Source organism: Cavia porcellus, unplaced genomic scaffold (genome assembly GCF_034190915.1).
Source record: "Cavia porcellus strain 051 isolate PalLab524CR breed Dunkin Hartley unplaced genomic scaffold, mCavPor4.1 scaffold_22, whole genome shotgun sequence".
In the NCBI taxonomy this organism is placed as follows: domain Eukaryota; kingdom Metazoa; phylum Chordata; class Mammalia; order Rodentia; family Caviidae; genus Cavia; species Cavia porcellus.
This window is the reverse complement of record NW_026947505.1, coordinates 58,069,295-58,078,364: the sequence shown is the minus strand read 5'-3', so window position 1 is coordinate 58,078,364 and position 9,070 is coordinate 58,069,295.

Sequence of the window (9,070 nt, the reverse complement as noted above, 5' to 3'; positions counted from 1 at the left end):
TTCACCGGTCTACATTCCCAGCAACAGTGGAGAAGGGTTCCTCCTCCCTCACAGCCCCACTCTCATTTGCTATTGGCTAATTTCTTGATGTTAGCCGTTCTTTCTAGAGTGAGATGATATCTCAATGTTGTTTTCAATTACATTTTTCAAGTGACCAATGATGTTCAACATTTTTTTCATATATTTGTTTGCCATTTGTTTTTCTCCATCCGAGACTTACCTATTCATCTCAAATGCACATTTTTGGGGAGGTCTGGCTTTTTTTTAAAATTCCTTATACATTGTGGATAAAAGTGCTTTGCTGAGAGACCATTGGCAAAAATCTTTTCCCAATCATCAGGTTTTCTTTCCACTCTGTTTTTTATTTCTTTCAATGTGCAAAAATTTTAGTAAGATGAGATCTCAATTATTGATACTTTGAAGTACTTCCCATGCAATTTGGTTTCTGTTCATGAACTCTCAGTCTGCCCTCTAAGTGCTTTAGACTTCTACTTTGCCGTCCAGTAGGTTTAGTGTTTTTGTCTTGATATTTAGATCTTGGACCCATTTGGACTTCAGTTTAGTACGTGATGATAGGCATGGGTCTGTATTCAGTCTTTGGCATGTGGAGAGCAAATTTTTCCAATACCACATATTAAAGAGGTTATCTTTCTTCCAGTGAACATGTTTTGACACTTTGTCAAAGATAAGATTGTTGAGTTCACATGTAGTTGTGTCTGTGTCTTCTGTTCTGTTCCACTGATCCTCAGGTTTGTTTTTTTGCCAGTACTATGCTGATTTTTATTATAGTGGCTTTGTAGCCTAATTTTAAGTCAGCGTTTGTGTTTCCTCCTTCCTTGCCTTTGTTGCCCAGGATTGCTTTTGTTATTCTAGCACTCTTATGGTTCCATATGAATTTTAATTTGTTTTCTGTAGAGGACATTTTTATCTTAATCTAAAAAAAGCCATTCATGACAAGCAAATAGCCAACATCATACTCAATGATCACAAACTGAAAGCTTTCATTCTGAAATCAGAAACAAGACAAAAATGTTCACTATCACCAGTCATGTCCAATATAGTTCTGGAAGCATTATCCAGAACAATTATCCAAGAGAAAGATGTAAAAGAAATATCACTAGGAAAGGAAGAATTTTTTTTTTTTTTTTTTGTTCCAAGGATTGAACTCAATCCCTGGTGCTTGCCAAGCAGGTGCTTATGCTGCTGAGCTAAATCTCAGGCACATTAGATACTTTTAAGGTAAAGGAGTGCAAATTGCAAATAAATATACTAACAAAATCAAGGTAAGTCATCACCTTAATGATTATTTTTATATGTATCCTATTTTTATTTTTAATACTATTTTATCGTGTATCCTTCTTTATACAGTATATCTGATTGATTTTGTTTTTCTAGTAACATTTCAAAATTGTATTCATTTATTTATTTTGTTGGTTTTGAAATTTCTGGTTTTTAAAATTTTACTTCCACAAATATTTTGACATTGTATTTACTTCCTGTGAATTGTTTCTTCTGAAATTTTTTCTAACCCAAATTTTTGCTTCCTAGTCTTTACCTATTGATTTGGTTTAAAACTGATTTTTCTCAACATTCCTTCATTTAAGCATTTCTTATAATTTCTGACCCAGAGTTTCCAGACTTGTGTATTGTCTAATATTGCTTAAGAGGGAAGGTATAAATTTTATATTTTAATCTATTATTCTGAAATTTTACATGGCATTAATATTCAATTAACGAAATTGTTAAAATTATATTCTCAAATATTTTTGTTTATTATCACTCAATTTTATATAATTATGAATTATTACTAATTTATACTTTATAAATCAACGTCTTTTTTCTTGCTTTACTAAAAAATGCTTTGATGATTTTGTGGTCAAAATTTAGCAAAGTTATAGGTTCAACCAAATTTGACTTACGGTATTTTATATGTATAAGGGATCTTGGGTTAGAAGTTCAAGGAGCTGGCGTCTGTATAAATGCATAAATGCAAACTATATATAAATGTATATTATGACCATTAAACTATGAAAAATGAGTTAAGTAAACAAACAATATAAAAATCATTAGAATGCCTGTTTATGATATAATTGTGAATTTCATTTTATATTAGTAAAAATCTCACTTTCATGGAAGGATTAAAATATTGCATACATAACTCCCCAGAAGTTCAAGAAAGAATATTTGTGCAGAATTACATGCTACCTGAAATTAGCACAGTTATTTCACAGAAAGTAAATTGAGTTTGTATATTGTACTCTGGGCTTTGAAAAACGGGCCCTCAGAAATAAGATAGTGTTACTGCTAAGGGACCCTATCTAAGGAGAAATAAATCACTATCAAATAAAAAAAAGAAACCTTTATTTCGATTTTTCCTGATGAGTGAAAGGAATTGCTTTTGATAAACCCAAACACTATGCTATGAGATCACAATGACAAGAAGCTTTTTTTTACAATTAGAACAAAATTTACTTTTGTTCAATTAATGGCTGAAAAAGGAGTGTTCCAATGCATCAAGGAGGGTGAAGTGGCCTCAACTCCATCCTCTGTGGTTTCTCTTGTTCACCAAAGTTGAAAGCCAAGCAATCAGGATAATCCAGTTGGTGCTGAACAGCAAATACTGAATGCACTGCTCACAGGAAGCCCAGGTAGCAGACTGAGGAATGGAAGTGACATTGTTACTATTACAAGGGGATGGCTAATTAGTACCTTTCTTCAGTTACTACATTTACTAAAACTTTTTTCCAATACAATATTTGAAATGAAAATAAGCAGCTTCTGCCAAATGAGTGTCGCCATCTAGGCTGTGGTTATGTAGTAGATGGACCTCTAGAAAGTCTGGGCTTGATCCCAGTTTTATTCTCACCTACTGTAGAAACTGCCTCAAATAATGGAAGCTGAATTACCTAAGTAGAAAATCGTGGTACAAAAATGAATCTCATATCGTTGTGAAGAAAAAGAAATGACTTTGTTGTCAATCTGCCCTGTGCAGTAAGCTTTTCCTGCAGTTTATCTCAACTAAACATTGCATGTTGAAATCCTTTAAATAATAAGTAGGTTATTTGAACAACCTAGGACATGCTTTGGGACATATAATTTATCAGTGTTCAATTGCATGGCATGCATTTATTGCTCTTTTTACACTTCAAATTGTTTGTTTATTCCCATGGGTTGAAGGGATTTTATTTGATTATCTTAATATGGACTTTTCCTACTTGACCAATGTACTGCAATCTTCCATTTTCAGAATTGAAAGATTATTCTATCCTTGATATTGGCAAGAACTGCTTGTAGAATCTTTATAAAGTATAGTTTAAGCAGCGAATAGAATTGGTTGAAGTTAAAATTTGAATGATTTATGCTTATTTAGTCCCCAAGGCAAGATCTTTTATAGCGTTAAATTTTGATGAAAATATTTATTTAAACATAATGTATTTTGAGGATTTTAAAAATAAACACTGGAGTTATAATAAACTGTTATGTGAAATTAACAACTCTACTTCATTAAAATCAACCTTGCAGTTAATGTTGCTTTTACTTTTCTCAGATTTGTACTATTTTGTATTAACATTGTGTAAAAGTTTTCAAACTATTGCTAAATATTTGATGACAGTTTAATATTATTTATAAGAATTTGGGTGATATAAATTCTAGTAATTAATTTCTTCAATGATTTTCCTATCTATAAACAGCATTAATCTCTCATTTTCCTTTTATTTATCCAACTACTGTAGAACTTCATTCCAGTAAGAGACTTTGGAGCTTTAAAAATTGTTATAGTGTACTTTGTCAGGTATTTTAGACGTATTTAATAGCATTCTGGCATGAAGATACAACTTAATAGCTACGTTGAGGATCCAATTTAAATGTAAAACATTTGCAACTATTAAGATGACTTTTTGGCTCTAATAGAAAATAAAGTATATCAGATGAATTCTTCTAAAAACTGTGAATATTCTCAGTTAAATTTTTGGCATAAAATTCTACTGACTTTATATGTTCTCTTAGAAAAAATAAGCTATGTTTTATATTTTCTTTAGTTAAGTCAATGAAGTAGTTCCATTAATATTCATTAATTTAAAATTAAAGCTAGCATGTATGAATAATTATTCAATATTTTCTCTATCAGCTCTTTATCACTCTATTATTCTCTTAATGGTTACCCTAGGGATTACACCATGCATCCTTGACTTACTATAGTCTACCTTAAATTAGTTCTCTGTGTGCTTAAAGTGTAAGTGCCTTACAATTATTGAATTTCTCATTTGTAGACTTTCATTATATATATTATAAATTCCTGAGATCATAACAATCATTGTTCTAAATATCAACATTTATTTAATACACCTGCACATTATTTTTATCTAATACTTTCCACTGATTCTTGGCATTTATTATTATTTTCCAAGAATGTGAAGTATGAGTGTTGATACTGAGTTTAGTACAGGTTTATTGGTAATAGATGGTACAGAATGTGTGGATCTGAAAATAGTCTTACATTCCTTTATATTTGGAAATATTTACAGAATAAAAAATTCCTGGAAGGGCTTTTAATTTTTTCCCATTGAAAACTCATTTATGAAGCTGCTACTATTTTCTTAAAGATGTCATGGTATTTTTTTGAGTTATTTTCAATGTCTTTAAAAATAAATTATATATTACCTGACAAACAACTTTTTATCTTTGTATTTTTCCTGATGGCTCTAGGGTCACAGAGTTTCTTAAATCATGTGTTGGTGTATATAACCAAAATAGGAAATTTTTTAGGTATTCATACACTTGTTTATGATTTTCCACCCCTTTCCATGAAGCTCATGTTTGTTAGGTCTATTAACTGTGTTCCATAGTTCTTTCTTAATACTTTTTTTTGAACATCACATTGGACTTTTAAAAAATTGTTTCTTGTTTCTAGTCTTTTCTTTTAATGTCTTTGGTTTCCGTAAAAGCTATTTAACAAATTATTGTCAAATATATTATGTTTCAGTCCCAGAATTCTCATTTGATTATTTTAATATAGAATTAAATTCATTTTTGAAATTCTCTGCCTTTTCATCTACTTGATTTTTTTCTGTATATTGTTAAACATATTAATCATAATCTTTTTTGATATGTGTAATGCGTATTTTCCATGTTTGTTTTATTTTGCTTTGTGGTCATATATTTTTAATATTTAGCATGTTTCTCAACTTACAATGGATGCTGTACATTGTGTGAGAAAAATCTGAAGAAGTCCTTTTTTTGACATTCTTGTATTACAGGTAGAGTAACTTTTCTTCAGGAAAATAAAGCACTTCTGGATTAACTTGCCTTTGATGGGAGTTAGTCTTTTATAGTTCATCTGTTTTAGTTTCCCTTATACCCAGGGCCATAACCTAATTTTAGGTTCCTTCTTTCCTGAAGAACAAGACCTAGAAATAATAGTCAGCCTTGAAAACTGAAGATAAAAAGTGCCAGCTCCAAACCGGAGCTACGCTTGTTTTATCTGCCTTACAGAGTAGGCACTAAACAAGAATAGTGATGGAAGGAAGAACTGGGGGTGATTCTAATGTGCCCTTAGAGATTCTAAACGAAAACTTGGTTTATTTATTGAGGTTTTTCCTATGGTGTTGGAATGAAAGTTTCGGAATTTTTGCTCCAAATACCCAACAGCTAAAATCATTGCTCAGCTCCATAAGTTTACAAATATTTTCTATTGAGTTTTAGAGTTTTGCCCTGTCTTAGTTATCTTTGCCTTACTGGGATAAAATACCCAACATATACAATTTAAAGGTAAGAGGGTTATTTTTTGTTTAAGATTTCACAAATTTCAGCCCCTGTTCGGCTGCCTCAAAGGCACACACACACAGGAGCAGAGAGGCATTAGTGCTGAAATCACCTCCCCTAACGGCAGCATGGACGGAGAGAATGAGTCACAGGGAAGGGGTCTTTATTTCCTGTAACATGCACTATAGTTTACATCCCCACCAAAAGCAAATAAGATTTTTCTTTTATCTGTATTCTTACAGGAAAATTTTAAAATCTTTTTGATAAACAACATTTTAGCTGGAGCTGGTAGTAACTTATTTGCATTTTCCCAACTGTTAGTGGTATTTGAGCATTTTTCCACATAATTTTTGGTATTTATGAGTCTTTTTTTGAGAAATATTTGTTTAAAACTTCAGTACTTTTGGGAAGATCAATATTGGTAAAGTGGTCACTCTACTCAAATCCTTCCACAGATTAAGTGCAATTCATGAAAATATAAATATCATTCTCAGTTAGAATAATTCCTTGTTAAAACAGAACACAATAGCCAAAGCAATCTTGTAAAAAGAAATGCATGGAGGTATCCAGCCCTTAGCAGTCCTCCAGCTATAATTTTAGACAATAAAAATCAAGACAATATGACAATCGCATTAAAAACATTTAAACATATGGTGCAGATGGAACAAAGAGCATATAAAAATATATTGCCTAATTACGGTCTACTGATTCTTGGCAAAGGAACCCAAAATGTGAAATGTTGAAAGAATAATACCATCAAACAAATGGTTTTCAAAGCAGTGAATATCCATATGATGAAGAAACAAACTAGGCCTCCTATTTCCAAAAAACTATGATTACCAACTCAAAGAATATTAAAAAATTAAATAGTCTCAAAACTATAAAATTTCTAGAAGAAAGTATAACAGAAGTGATTTGGGACATTGATATCTTCAAAGATTTTTCAGACATAATCTCAAATACAGAGAAAATAAAATTGATAAATAGGATTATGTCTTAGTGTACTAAGAGCTCCAGTGTACAAACTGGGAAACACAAAACCTTACATTAATGGTTTGTAAACAAAGATACAGTTTTAGAAAATTCTAAGATAAAAAATAAAGAGGAAAAAAGTCAAATATCAAATTGTGGTACCAGTAGAAGAAAATTTGTAAGTTATTACCAAATACAAACCACAGAAAATGGCAGAACAAGATAAATAGAAAACAAAAACATAGAACAAAAATACTCTATACCTAGGCATCACATTTCAAGTAAGAAAAAAGTATCAAATACAGAAAACAAAATTCGGAAAAAAAAATTGCTCCACAAATAGACAAATAGACAAAGTCAGAAGAAAAAATAGCTCCACAAATACACCAACAAATATAAGAATTTTATTTGATTCATTTTCAAAATCTTAGAATAAAGTAAAGAACCTTGTGAGAAATATTTTAAATACTAACAGAAAAAATGCTCACAACAATTCTATGCCCTTTAAAATTTTTGCTCAGAAATGCATGAAAAATTCGCAATTTACTTGAAAAGAAAATGTGAAGAAACTTGTGATATATGTAGATAATATAAATGTTAATTTAAGTTTTTTAGAGAAGAGGGTGAAATCATAGATTTAATCTTACAATGCATCTTTGTATTATTTTAACTATGTATATTTACTTTCTGCAGTATATTATGTATAATTGTACAGTAGGTTTCTAATTGAATAAATTTGGGTCTTTTCTCCCCTTTTCCGTTAGATTGGCCAAGGGTTTTCTATTTTGTTTACTTTTAAAAAAGATTTTTAGATCCTTCAATTCTTCTTGTTGATTTTTATTAAGAATTTCATTGTTTTTTGTTCTGATTTTTAATTTCTTTCCTTGTGCTAGATTTAAGTTGTGTTGTTCATGTTTTTCTAGGCCCCCGAGATGAATCATTATGTTGTTTATGTGGGCTTGTCTGTTTGGATGATGTGAGCATTCACACTTATTATTTGTTTTGTTTAGAGGTTTTTCATTTTGTTATAGTGGGAAGTATTTTTCCTCATATGGAGATCTTTTAAGTTAAGTTGTACTTTTCTGTGGTGTCTTCCTGGCATGGATAACTGCTGTCTTTTACCTCTGTCCCAGGAACCAACCATTTGAAATGGGCATTTACACACATTTTACCAGAATAGGCTTCAGTAATGTTAATGACCCCAGGCACAGTAGATATTGCCATCTCAGTAAAAGTATTTACTAGCAGCAGTTATGATATAGCAGAAAATGCATCCCTGAACCAGCATACTTCAATTTCTGTTTAGGTGTCCAGGTAATTGTTCCTCTTACAGTTTTAGTTGCTACTGTCTTCTAGAAATAGTTTGCCACTGCGATGCATATGGTAATATACAATCAGATACATCCAAGAACTTTACCTTTCATCTCCCCCTTGCAATCCTATAATAACCTCCCTCCTTGAGCCTTTGAGCTCTCACATATTTTAAAGGATTGATTCCTTGTCAGTGTATGCTAAACATTACATAAATCTGTCTCCAGATCCTGTTTTGGCATTTCAGGTTCTGTAGCATCTTGTGTGTCACCACTTGTGGCTTTTGGGAAGGAGCCAGGACCTTTCCAGGTCCTGATAGAAATGTTCACATTCAAAATTTCTTGAGTGCCATAGGAGGTCTGGAGGAGCATTCTTAGCTCTCTATTCAAGCAGCTCACATTGGAACCAAAAGAGAGGAGAAGGCAGTCTTCCTACCTGCCTGCCAGATTCCAATATGACCCTGAAGGGTATGCAAATTAGTCTATCTGTTATTCCTTCTCAGCTTGATCAACTCTCATCAGTCAGGACCCCCAAACAGGAAAGAGTGCTGAAATGTTTAACTTCCAAGTGCCTGCTGAACTAATGTGTGAGTGAGTGGAACAGACAGCTAAGCCATAGTCTACTACATGTGTGCACTAAGACTGGGAAGTATTGGTCACTGTGACTGGTTGGGACCTCACTTATAGTTCCATGGTGAATGTCATATGGCATAAAAGAAGCAGAACAACTTTCCAGTTAAGTCATGCCTAAGTTCTTGTAAGGGGTATGGCCAGGCATGCATTGGAATGGTTTCTCTCTCTTTGAGAGGCACCCACCCTTTGTCTGTTGCACCATCATTCATGGGTACACAGCACACATGTAGGCAGCTAAAAGTGGTACAAGACATAGTGAACCACATGGTCCTTGATTGCAGGCCCAAGAATTTTAGAAAAAAAAAAAAAAAAACATTCTTATGATTATGGAACTAAAATAAAATCAAGCTGCTGCAAGAGTTCCTGAAGCTGTTGCTCCCAGAGGCCTATTG